The following is a 14,269-nucleotide window of genomic DNA, read 5'->3' as shown; positions in this document are numbered from 1 at the left end:
ATTCCTGATCTTAAAGAAGGCTTTTCCAAAATAACTCGGGCAGACAAAAAAAAAAAAAAAAGAATTTTAAAAATGAAGAAAATCTAAGAGAGCTAGCAGACAACCTTAAGTGCATAAACATCTGAATCATGCATGTTCTGGAAGGGGAGGAGAAAAGAAAGGCACTGAAAACCTATATGAGGTAATAAAAAGGGAAAACATCCCCAGTATAGGGAGATACATAGACTTTCAGATCCAGGAGGCTCAAAGATCCCCAAACATATTCAATCCAAAAAGGTCCTCTCCAAGACATATTACATTCAAAATGGCAAAACTCAAAGGCAGAGAATCTTAAGAACAGCAAGAGAAAAGCATGAAGTTACCTATAAAGGAGCCCCTATCAGACTAACAGCAGAATTCTCAATAGAAACTCTGCAAGCCAGAAGAGAAATGGATGGTATATTCAAAATACTAGAAGAAAAAAATTGTCAGCCAGGAATACTATACCCAGCAAGGCTATCCTTCAAATATCAAGGAAGAATAGTATATTTCCCTGACAAACAAAAACTGCAGGGTTTCACCACCGTATTACAAGTCTTGCAAGAAATCCTTAAGTGAGTCCTGCATCTGGAATCAAAACACAATAATCAGTACTATGAATACACAAGAAAGAAACCCACTGGTAGAACACAAAGGCAAATGAGAAAGAGAAAAAAGCTATATCTTACCACCTCAAAAACCCAACAAACACCAAAGACAGACAATAAAAGGGAAAGAAAGGAACACAAAGATATTTAAACATCCAAATGAAAATTGATAAAATGCCAGGAATAAGATGACAACTTTCAATAACAACCTTAAATTTATATGGATTAAATTCCCCACTCAAAAGACAGATTGACTGATTGGATTAAAAAACTAGATGTAGTGGGTTAGAAATCTTGATTCTCCTTTGATCTTAGAGTAGGATTCTTAGGTAATGCATGCATAGGGCTATCCCTAGAGTTGAGGACAATAGTCCACAGATAAGTTTGGCAAAAGCCATCTAATGAATTCTAATCATTGTTTAGGGATGGGATTGTGTACCTTGACTATATTAGGTTGCTGGTTTGATTCCGGCTCAAAGGACTATTGACTATTTGACCTACTGATTATTCTTAAGATATGTAAAGGAAACTCCTTGAATGCTGTTTAAATATGCTAAGGAAATTGCTGTAGGAAGTATGTGGAAAAGAAAATGTTTGCTAAGGACAAGCTGTTTGTTTGGTGGATCTACTTAGCTTTTTACAAATTGCATTCTGGAATGTCACATTGTTGATTTTACTGCTATTACTAGTTTCAGTTGCCATAAATCACTTCTGTAACACTGCCTGTTTTTATGTCCTTCTTTGATCATTGAATCAACTGATTTTTCTTGTGAAACTTCCTTGTCTTGTCAATAAAAAGAAAGGCTGATTTGGAATTGTGACTGCTCCTTTGATGGGCTGCAGTCCCTCCAGGCTTTATTCATGGTACTTTGAGTGATTCTTTCTTTTTTTCATCTCAGTTGCACAGTGGGAAGTGTAACAACTAGACCCAAGTATATGCTGTCTACAAGAGATTCACCTCACCTTGAAAGACACACAAAGACTAATAGCAAAGGGATGGAAAAGATATACCTCACAAATGGAAACCGAAATCAAACAGAAGTAGCTATTCTTATATTAGATAAAATAGAATTTAAAACAAGAAACATAAAAACAGACAAAGAAGGGCATTATATAATGATAAAGGAATCTATCCAAGAAGAAGACATAACAATCATAAATATATATGAACCCAACATTGGAGCACCCAAATATAGAGAGCAAACGCTATTAGAACTAAAGAAAGAGATAGATCCTAATGTGATAATAGTTGGGGACCTGAGCACCCCTCTCTCAGCATTGGAAAGATCATCTCAGCCACAAATCAACAGAGAAACACAGTATTGAACTACACTTTAGAGCAATTGGATTTGGAAGATATCTACAGAACATTTCATCCAGCTACTACAGAGTATACATTCTTCTCATCAGCATGTGGGACATTTTCCAGGATAGGTCATGTTAGGTCACAACAAATTTTTAAAAACTGAAATCATTTCTAGTATTTTTTCAGACAACAGATTAAAACTAGAAATCAATAGCAAGCTAAACTCTGGAAACTGTTCAAAAACATGGAAATAAAAAAAAAAAAACATGCTTCTGAAAGACATATGGGTCCAAGAAGAAATTAGGCAGGAAATAAAAATATTTCTTAAAACTGATGAAAATAAGGTCATATCATACCAAAACATGTGGGATACTGCAAAAGCAGTACCACGAGGGAATTTTATTGCAATAAATGCTTATGTTAAAAGAATAGAAAATTTCAAATAAACAACCTAATGCTACACTTCAAAGAACAGGAAAAACAAGAACAATCCAATCCAAAAATTAGTAGAAGGAAAGAAATAATTAAGATCAAAGCAGAACTAAATGAAAGAGAGACCCCAAAAATGATAAAAAAGATTAATAAAACAAAAAATTATTTTTTAAGAAGATAAACAAAATAGACAAACAATTAGCCAAGCTAACTAAAAAAAGAGAGAAGATCCAAATATCAAAAATCAGAATTGAAAAAAGAGATATTACAACCAATACCACAGAAACACAAAGAATCATTAGAGACTATTACAAACAACTGTGTGCCAACACATTTGAAAACTTGGAGGAAATAGATGAATATCTGGACACATGCAAACTACCAAGACTACACAAAGATGACACAGAAAACCTGAACAGACCAATTACAAGCAATGAGATTGAAGCAGTAATCAGCAGTCTCCCAATAAAGAAAAGCTCAGGATCCGATGACTTTGCTAATGAATTTTGCCAAATATTTAGAAAGGAATTAATACCAATTCTCTTCAAACTATTTCAAAAAATTGAAACAATGGCCATTCTCCCAAACTCATTCTATGAGGCCAGCATCACCAGAATACCAACTCCAGAAAAAGATACAACAAAATAGAAAACTACTGGTCAATATCTCTGACAAACACTGACACAAACATCCTAAACAAAATATTAGCAGACAGAAGAGCAACATATCAAAAAAAAAAAAAAAAAAATACAGCATGATCAAGTGGGATTCACCCCAGGGATGCGAGGATGGTTGAACACACAAAAGTCAACGAATGTTATCCACCACATCATGAAAACCAATGACAAAAACCATATGATTTTTTTCAATAAATGTAGAAAAAGCACTTGATAAAATTCAACATCCCTTCATGAAAAAGACTCTCAGCAAATTAGGTATGGAAGGAAAGTATCTCAACACAATAAAAGCCACATATGACAAACCCACCTCCAGTATCATCCTGAAGGATGATAAACCCACTCCTAGGATTCAATATACTGTATGCTCATGTTTTTCTAATTTAAGCCCACAGAAAGAAAATGTTTCCCTTTGGCCATTCGATGTCTTAATCTAAATGAAAGTGGGAGTGAGTGATAGGTGAGGGCGAGAAAGGAAGTTCTAGTCTCTGTAGGGTTTCAGTTCAACCATGCCAGTTTTCAAGGCTTACTGCAAGGACTAAAACACTATTGGGACAGATATACCATTCAGATAAGTAGTAGTCATTGGGTTCCTATTTGAAAGGTGTTTTATTCCTTTGGGAGAAATCCACTATTGTGCAAACTCATTCCTTTCCTAGAGCCTGGATTCTAAATTGCTCATGTCAGTAAAACAAAACAAAACAAAACTGAGAACTTTACAAATCAAGTCTCCCTTTTTCTGTAGCTTTTTAAACTTCTTGATTTCCATTTCATTCCTCATGTGTTTGAGAGTGTATTCATTTCTTCTTGCAAAAACATAATATTTAAAAATGATTCTTTTCTTACTGAGCTGTTTTTCTTTCTAGTCCAAGACAATCTTGTGAGTAATTATTTTAATACTTTATAAGTTATATTATGGTCACCATGAGTCTCAAGCTGGAATATAAATACCCTTGGAAATATAGCTTCTATAGTAGAGCATAGTAAAACCTGTTTCATCTTCCTAGATAGTCAAGTACTGAAAACTTTATAAGCAAATTACTTGGTATTTACAAATAATTGTCATGTTATAGAATGCAATATAGAAACTTTTTAATGTTAGAGATGAGACTTCAAAGAAATTTCATGATTACCTTCAGCTGTTTACATCTAAGCTCAACAAATAAATGAAAGTCTGCATTCATTCTTTTTTGCCATTATTGACAGATGCTGCTAAAAAGTACTGACCTGAAATGTCTCAAAATAATTCTATCAATAAATTATTCTCATTGCCTCTGAGCAAACAAATGTGTTCCAGAATGAGGCTTTAAAGAAAATGTCTTCTTAGACTCTAGGTTTCAGCACATCATTATCCATTTGAAGGATCATTAAAAATAGTCTTATTCAACAACTAGAAACTTGGATAATGAAATAATTAAAGATGTACAATATTTCTGTATAAAGTTTATCATTTTGATATTAATTTGATATTAAATTGATATTAATTTTTTAAACCATTCTTTCATTTAGTAAAGTTTCATTTAATTACACACCACATCGAGTAGTGAATTGTTAGAGGATAACAGACCAAAGAACCAACAAAGTCTGTTTAAATAAATTAAGGTTTATATGTTTATATTGTATATATATAAACCTGAGAGAGAGAGAGTTTAAAAATCAAGTTTTCAAGTACTATTTAATAACATTAGAAAATATTTTGGCCTTTTGAATTAAGTGAAAAATAAAGCTAGCTACAAAGTTTATTAATAATATGAATCCAATTTTGGTTACAAAATATCTGCATTTTATCATATGCATATATTATGTATATTTACAAACTAAACACATATAAACACAACATACTAATAATGTCAAAATGTTAGGAACTATCTGTCATGTTGGTGGTACTTGGTGACTTTTATTTTCTTGTCTGTATTTTTCTCTTTCTCGTTTCAATAATCATATATTTTGCAATCAACACAAACCTATTTTAGTTTTAATAAAAACTTTCACATTCTATTGTACACTTTTAGAATAGTTACTATTTCCTCTTTATCTCTGAATCACTGACAACAGCTGAAACCATCTATGGCACACAGCTTGTTTTCTGCATTAACATAACTTGACTCTACAATTAGGCCGTCTTCACCAACATCACTTTACTATTCCACTGTCTTCATCAAGATAAGTGTACTATTCCAGGAAACTCTTGCCCAGGTTGCAAGTAACTTTAGTATTCGTTTAGAAGCTTCCTGGAAAAACCACTTAAATGAACATAAGACTGTTAGACTTTTCAATACAGAGCATCATATGACTATTTAGTCTTCAAGATTCTTTGTAAACCCTCATCTCAAAGCCCTCCCCTTGGAATATCCACCACTATAAACTATTACATCACAGTTCTTTTTCAATTCTAGTCCTTCCTTCCTCTCCTTCACTAGGTTGAAAAACCCTCCATTACCCAGAGTCTGAAACCTCATAAATATCCTAACTTTGCCATCCCTCTTCCAAGAGGCTACAAAAACTGTCTCAAGATAGTGCTCTAACTCATCAAGATAAGAATAAACTTAACTTTGTCTTACCAACAGGCTCCTTTGGGGAATTTTCTTTTAGGGAAGCCAATATGTGTTCAAAGAATGAGTGGCACAGGGCCTTCCACATAATAGGCATTCAATAAGTATAGATTGAAGTAATGTGAAAATGTGGCAGTTCATTGAATTATTGTCAATGTCTTAGTGTCTTTGAGAATTTTAATCTTTAACTCTACCCCCTTTGCAGACAAACATAAAATTGCAATGCACTTATCTTTTGATGTTGGTGGTCACATTCCATGAAAGCAGTTTAATTTATACTTGTATATTTGGTCTCATTTCAAAAAGCATACTTCAATGATTATTGTCCCATCTGAGAAAATGTATTCCATATGGTTTATTTTTCTTTATTTCTTATAGAAAATTTAATATTTAGCTTTATGATTGATTAATGTAGTTAATTAATTTTTATTATCTGAGTTTTCTTATAGACTTTGCTTTGAAATATTAGATTAATAATAGAATTCAGTGAGGCTAAAAAATGAAGCAGATACATGATTTCTGGAGGTCTGGTTTTGCAATCATTATTTCTAGACATTTGAGAGGCAAGCCTTCTTTCTTCAACAGCCTAGAATGAAAGAACTTAAGAATGTGCACTGAGAGTTAAACAATAATCAGCACCTACTCATGCCGAGTCACTTCAAAGGGTGAGTGCCTATAAATGTTCTGTTTAGAAGGTATTGACATATGTAAAGAATGTATCTATCAATGGATGGATGGTGGTAGAGGTTCCAGTATAAAAGCAGACAAAGAGGAACATTACAGGAGGCAAACCGGTACACCTAGGCAAAGCATTTATATTTTTTAAAGCACTGTCAAGAGTAGTACTTCTTAAACCTTAATGTGCATACAAATCACCTAGAGAATGAATCACAGAATTCAGATTTTCCTATGAAGTTCTGGCCTGGAGCTTGAGATTCTGTGTATTAACAAGCTGCCAGGTGATACTGACATAGCTGGTTCGTGAACCACACTTTGAATAGCAAGGATTTAATTGAAAGGAACTCTGGTTCATAGACATGCCTTAATTTATCTCCACTTTTTCTGAATTCATGCTCATCAAGCCAATTTCTGATTGTAATTTGCTTTGTTTTTAGTTTATCTAAATCCACAGCTTCCAAATTGAGTATTTTTTGAAAAAACATTAACTCTGTAGTATAAGTTCTGGTATATTTGTTAAAAACATTAACTTGTTGCTTTATAGACCCAGGTCATTAATAAGTCATACTTATTCTGCCTGCAACTGAGTAACCCAGAAGGTTCTGAGTGGTGAGAGTTCATTAGGAGGCAGCAGAGCACTGTGGGTAGGAGCCTGTCCTGGGAACCTGGAACCACTACTTAAATTACTTGTGTGGCTGCGGCTAAGTTACTTATCTTCTCCACACATCAGGTTCCCTCTTTGGTAAAGGGGGGAAATAATAATAGTTGTATCTCTTTTATGAGGTTATCGTGAGGATTATTGTGAGTGAATCTTTGTAAAGCTCTTAGAATGCTTGTAGCATGTGAAATTAAATTTGGCCTAAACGTTTCTCCAAACATAGTGAATTGTAACCTAATGTGACGTGCAAACAGACTGTAACCTACTCTTGTAACATGTAGCCCAGTCTCAGCCAACCATAGCAGCCAACCAAATAAGTCAAAGCTCACCTGTAAACAATCCGTCTTTTTCTGTACCTCACTTCTGTTTTCTGCACGTCACTTTCCTTTTTCTGTTCATATATGTTATCCGACCATGTGGCAGCTCTGGAGTCACTCTGAGCCTGCTCTGGTTCTAGAGGCTACCTGATTCGCGAATCATTCTTTGTTCAATTAAACTCTGTTAAATTTAATCTGTCTAAAGTTTTTCTTTTTACAAGCATAAGAAAACACTGTGTAAATGTTTGTAAATTAATCTGAGTTTCTCAGCTCTGGGCAATATAGAAACAGTACAGTATTCTAAGTGAGCATTATATGCCCAGAGTTTAGGTGAACAGAGGAGAATTATGATTAATGAGAAGTTGTTTTAACTCTAAAACTCACTATAGTGTTTCCTAGCTCATCTTTTAAAGATGTGTTTATAAGTGTAAGTAGAAAAAAAATAGTTGGAACCCCAAATTACAGGGTGCTTAAATATTCTTCTCTCATCTAAATCTCCTTAGATTATATTCTGTCTTCCTGTGATATTTGATTATATTTACTATTTGTTTAGTAAAGTCTTCTAACCATTTGCATGGGCAATATCCTTTAATACAAAACTACAAACATATTTTCTTCCCCAAGTTTTTTTTCATCTTATTCTCCTTTTGAAAAACAATATTTTATGATCTCTTTTAATCTGGCACTTCTCCTAAAATGTTTCAGGTTTAGATTGTTCTTTAATCCTTCATTTTACTACTAACCATTCTCATTAGCCTCCAATTTCTTAGTAAAATTCTCCAAAAAAAAAAAAAAAAAAAAATCTTCTTAACTTTTGCTTTTGCATGGAAAAAAACCATGATTTTTTTCCAGATGAATTTTTATTTTAGTCGTAATTATGAATTACTCTCTTTTACTTAGTTGGAGATCACTTCAACTTATTAGTATCTCTTTACATTCATTATTATTTTAGATTTTAGCCAATATTGAATTTAATCCCATCCCAGCAACATTTATTGAAAACCTATGTACAAGAAGACATATTGGTAAGGTTCTGTAGGAGATAGAAAAGAAAGAACAAAATATCCTTTGTTTCAGAAAATGGCATGTGTATAAATAGCTTTTTTAAAATGCAAAAGAGATTAGTTCCGGAATTTATACAAATGACAAAATGAGCAAACAAAAACATGGCAGATAGCTCTCTTGAATCTCATGCCCAGTGTCCCTGAAATCACTGCTCCTGTATCCCTCTATCTCTTGGTGACAGGTCTCATGGCCTCATTTTTTGTGCACGGGGGATGAGAAGCTAAGTAAAAGATAAGATAGTTTAGATCTTTTCATATACTGTTGTTTTTCTTCATATGTGTCACTAAATTTCCCATAACTGTTCATTTTCCTTTACATTCCAAGAAATCACAGCAATATTATTATGTAAAGATACTTTATAATAACACGTTTGAATTAGCGACCCACTCTTCTTGAATATTGGGAATATTAAACTTTTTTTTTTAAAGAAAAAAGCTCAAAGAGTCTGTGCTTATACAGAGTTCCTCCTAGTCAATCAGGGCATGGGGGCTATAGTTCAGGTTAACATATATTTTACATTTTCATATAGCTTATACTTATATTATTGCCTTTGCTTTTTCAAAGTTATTCATAGAGTTCAAAGCTTTAGAAATCTGGTTAAAATACGAAACTCTTTAAATTCATTTAAGCATTTCTAGGCTTAGTTGGCATCTGAATGAGAGTTGCTCATATCGTTGCATAAAAACTTCCTGTTCAATTGTTGGTAGTAGAAAATCCCATGCTGCACTAGATAGCATATATTGAATTTCATCTCTACCACTGAAAAACAATTTGTGCTTAATACTCCTGTTTATTTTTAAGAGACTACATAGATATATTTAAGTTAAACAAACCATTAAGATAATAAAGTTCCATTTGCTTCAGAAAATTTACATTAGGCCTACCCACAAATACAAAGGTTTCTCCTATTCTATGCTGACCCATGAAAAATTATTCCCTTGCTACCAGTATCTTTATCACAAGGTTAAATAAAATTGTATCAGCAATAATTAACCAGAATATACCCGTCAATTTGGACACTTTTGAAGGATAGTCCCCCCAAAATTGATGAAGTGCAAAATATATTAAAATTATTAGATTTTGGGGTCACAATTTTTCAAGTACCTTAATTTCTTTGTCTTAATTCTTTTATATCTTGAAGTTATACCAAAAAGGATTGAAATAATTCTGAAAAAATAATTGCTTCCATTCTCAAATTCTCTCCATCTTCTTGTGTAGCCAAGAGGATAGATGGGCAACCACTTGCATATATTTACCCCCAACTCCAGAGTTGATGATGTAATGACACTGCCACCATGTCATTCTTCCTTCTTTCTCCTTCCTAGTTACAACATGAAGAGAAAAATTATTTCCTTTCATAAAAGTCTGAGGATTTATACCATTTCTGGTTTCATGTGATTACATCATGAGTCATTCAATAGTCAACAATCAATAAATACTTACTGAACACATATTCCATGGTAGGCACATTACCACTTAATAACAGCAGTTATAGAGCTAGAGTTGGAGCTCAAAGGAGTGAAGAAATATCTTCTCTGGAAATATCCAGTTACATCTGCTGTCCAGTAGGACTTAATGGTATCTGAGGATATTCTGAGAAAAAGCATTTGAACCTTGTTCACCACTGAAGTGAAGATGAGTTCAGGTGACCTGCTTGATTATTGTAGCCCCAGCAAATGTCAGATGACATTAAAAAATAAAAAAATCCTGAACGTCAAATGTCAGGGAAGAGAGATCTCAGCTCTGCGAGATCCTGGCAAGATCTTCCTCTTCTATTTCTTCTCCAGTAAAATCTCAGTTTCTCTGAGATTCCCATTCTCTGAGCACCATCCCCTACCTTTTCAAATAATTCTCTTCTAGAATTGTACTCAGACTATTCTTTGATCCTATTGGGTCTTACAATTGATTTATCCTACAACTTCCCCTTTTTCTCAGTTGGATCCATTGTCCAACTTTATAATCACCAACTTGTATACATCCTCAACTCCCTAGCTCCTTATTAACCTAGTAAAATGTTCAAACTTTCTAAAATTCAACTTTCTGCTCACTCAATTTCTTGTACTACAAGACCTGAACTTTGTTTTAAGAAATAAATGAACTTCTTGACTTGTTTCACCTTAAATCTACGACTACTAATTTCAAGTGGCTACCAATTCTATATAGTTCAGTAGTCATTGATTCTCTCCCCCTTTTAGAAAACTATTTTATACCTTAGCCTCTCTGTAACATCTCTTCTCCAGTCTTTACTCTCTCAATAAGACCTCTTTTAGGAAACAAATTTTACATACTCCCATACTCACATCTACCTTTCTCTAGCTACCAGACAGCTCTCATCAACACAGAACTTGCCTCAATATATTCCATCAATAAAAATTTAAAAGCCTGCCCTCAACCTCACTTCCCCTTCTCCTCCCCCATTCCTCTTTAGGTCAAAAGTCCTTGAAGCAATTGTCAATATAAGTGTCACTACTTCCTCTCTTTGAACCCTCTATAATTAGCATTTACCTCATCACTCGCAAAAGAGCAACTACAGTCCAGGTTATCAGTGGTCTGGGTTTGGGTTTCTCACAAATCAACTGGGAGGCAGGACTTGAGCATCGGTTGCTTATTTGGGGTGAAGCACAATTGTGGAAGTGGAGAAAGTAAAATTGAAGAAAACGAAAATCACCAGAAATGATAATTAATCAGAAGGATTTCCCTCATGGGAAACTGGTACCCATGGGAACTTTCTGAGAAACTGTGTAGCATTTACCTGCGGAGTTGTCAGTTGTTGGATACGATCTACACCTGAAGCATCAGGTGAAAGCAGGAAGGCCTAAGGGATATGGGATGAGATATCTGGGGTGCCTTCTGTGGCACTCACTTTTATCTCTTCCACCTTCTGTCTCCTTCTGCTCAGTCTTCTTTGCTCCAATCTCCTCCTTTAAATATTGTGATGTCAGGGGGCTCAGTTGTTACACTTCTCTCTTCCTTTCTTCTATTTATCCTCATTCCTTAGGTAATCTCATTCAAACTCCCAGCTTTCCATATAATCAAACTTTTCTTAACTCCAAATGTATATATGCAATACCTGCTTGACATGACGTCACTTTAATTTTAATAGGGCTTCTAAACAATCCGTGTTCAAAATATCTCGTATTCCTCCATCGTTCCCATCTCAGTAAATGGACATCCATTTTCCCAGTTGTTCAGGCCTCTCTTGAAGTTACACTTCTCTTTTGGAATGTGTATGGCTCACTTCGTCACTGCATTTAGGGCATTGTTTAAATCACCATAAGAAAGAAGAAGTTCACTAACGAATCTATGTAAAATAGCATCCAAGCACATCCTCAGCCCTTACCTGTGTCATTTTCTTCATTATGCTGATCACCACCTGACATCTATAAGTTGCTTATTATTCATCTCCCACAGCTAGAATGTACACTTCTTAAGGAGACATTGTTTTATTCACTGCTATATCACCAGCAGCTAGAACATTGTCTAGCACTTATTAAGAACCCAACAAATATTTGTTGAATAAATACAAAAGTGTTTCAGAAGAAAAATAAAACAAACATAAAAAAATAAGGAGTTTGTCCTCATGGGTGTAAGTCAGCAACAGGGTTAATGAATGGAAAACGGTGGTGATACCAAGAGCAGTATGACACTTGACAAGAGCCTATTCTAGCAGGCACTTGAGCAGCATACATGTGCCTTGGGACTAGATGACTTTAAGGAGTGGTAATACTTTGAAACTCCAGGTGACTTTGTTGTGGCAACTACGTTCACTTATCTTTCTATCCCCCCATTGCCTTATGAAACAGACGTGGTGAGCACCTGTAACTGAAGTGGTATAGGTTCTTTCTACACATTTTGATGGTTCCTCACATTATGAATCCTGTCTTTCCAAGGAGAATAAAAATCCACCAGAACAACTGTGAGAAAAAAGCTGTATTTCTCAACCTTCCCTCATGCTGGGCAGGGGTACAGATATATGATAATCTCTCAGTGAGACACATCCGTGCACGCGTTTTCTTGATAAATTACCTACATGAAGAAAGCTGCTGACCATAGGGCATCCATTTTGCTGGTGAACGAGTGGCGGAGAAAGAGTTTCTGGGGATGGTGGAAGCAGTTTCCTGGTCACGCAGGAGTAATATGGTTTAGAGATTGTCAATGGCAGCAGTATTCTTGCTAGATCTGTGGTGTAACTTTGGGAGTGGTTTCTGGAAGCTCATCCTATTGCTTGTTCTTTTAACCTCCCAATAACTCTGTACTCTACTATATTTTAATCAGCACATTTCTGATTAAACTAGATAGACTAGATTCTGATGTGTGCAACTAAGAACCTAGAGTGATGCACAGGTACACATACAGCAGCCAAGCATAACAGAAGGAACATTCTGACTTATTGTAGTAGGGCAGCAACAATAACCTTTATCTTATTGATGCAGTCTCAGTAAATCAGTTCCATAACTGAATATGGATTGCTCTTCAGAAATATGGTGACTGTGATGGTTACTGGAATAAAGTTCCAGTCTATAAACTGCCCTTCAACTGAATTGTCAGGAGATGGCTGCTAGAGGACCAGCTGGGCTAGCTGTTTTGACAGTCATCAGTCAGGACTACTGTGTGGCTACATTGTCCGGATATATATACACACCTAGAGATAGGAAGAAATTGTTTGACTACTTAATTCTGTTAAAGACTGAATTGTTTATGATCAATAAGGTCATAGTTGGAACCACGATGATTTAAGCAATAATGGGGTATGTATCGCTTCTCACTGTCTGGAGGTATATGGAATTCTGGGTTTTGAAAGGATGCAAAGTATTCTTAGAAAAAGTCTACATTTCACAAAATTCCAGTCATGTGCCTACTGGAATGTAGGTTTTAGTTTATAGGGCTAGGTTTGTTTTAAACCATTTTATCCATAGCACTCAGCATGATGCCTGGCACATATAGTTAGTTGCCTCAGTACCATACTTATTTGTTGCATATATCAGTGAATGAACACAGTTCAACGTTATTTGAGAAGTGCAGATTTTTTAAAATCTTAATTTTATAGAATAAATTATTTAAAATTATAAATAAAATATTTCTGATTTTACAAGCATTATTCACAAAGTTCATGGAAAAATAAAATTAAAAGATAAATGAATATTTCCATGAACTTTGTGAAATACCCTGGTATGAATGGCAATGAAAAGTTTGATAAAAAGTCCATTCTTATATATTTCATCAAAGTGACTAGAAAATAATAAATGTCATAAAATGTGTTCCTTAAGTAATTGTCAGTTTTATCAAGTATGCTGTATTGCAAAATAATAAATGTCATAAAATGTGTTCCTTAAGTAATTGTCAGTTCTATCAAGTATGCTGTATTGCAAAACTTATTTTTTTTTCTCTACAATTAATCATGTAAAAAGTTCAAGTAAATGTGATTGTGCAGTCACCACTTCAATTCTTATTGCTGTATCAGGTATCATTGAGGTTACTTTGCTTCAGCCTTAGCTCTCTAGGCTTTGAGGGGTAATATCAAAAACAGTCTGCGATGAAAATAGAGAACACAGTCTTATGCTGGGTTTCCAGAGAAAAGACTGTCCACTTAACTTTTACCTTCAACATTTTCTTTTAGCTTACTGTAGAAATCACAAACCCAGAGTTTTACTGAGTACCAAGATACTTTTCTAAAATAGCAACTCATTACCCTAATATATTAAGGTATTTCCTTGAGATTAAAAAAAAAAAAAAAAAAACCACCAAGTTTGACAAAAGATATTTTAGGTCTATTTTTTCCAGCTTTCAAGCTTGGTGCTACCAAACATATGAAAAGCAAAATCACTTGAGAATCATACAGGACATGAAACCTACAGTTTAAAGAAAGCAGATACATCAACCAAGAATATTCTCCAAGGCTTTAGCTCTAGTGGCCAGCCTTTTATCTCCTTCTTCCTTGGAATTTTGCCATTTAAAAAG

The sequence above is a fragment of the Cynocephalus volans genome, chromosome 15 (assembly GCF_027409185.1).
Source record: "Cynocephalus volans isolate mCynVol1 chromosome 15, mCynVol1.pri, whole genome shotgun sequence".
Classification (NCBI taxonomy): domain Eukaryota; kingdom Metazoa; phylum Chordata; class Mammalia; order Dermoptera; family Cynocephalidae; genus Cynocephalus; species Cynocephalus volans.
Note: the sequence above shows the minus strand (reverse complement) of the source record.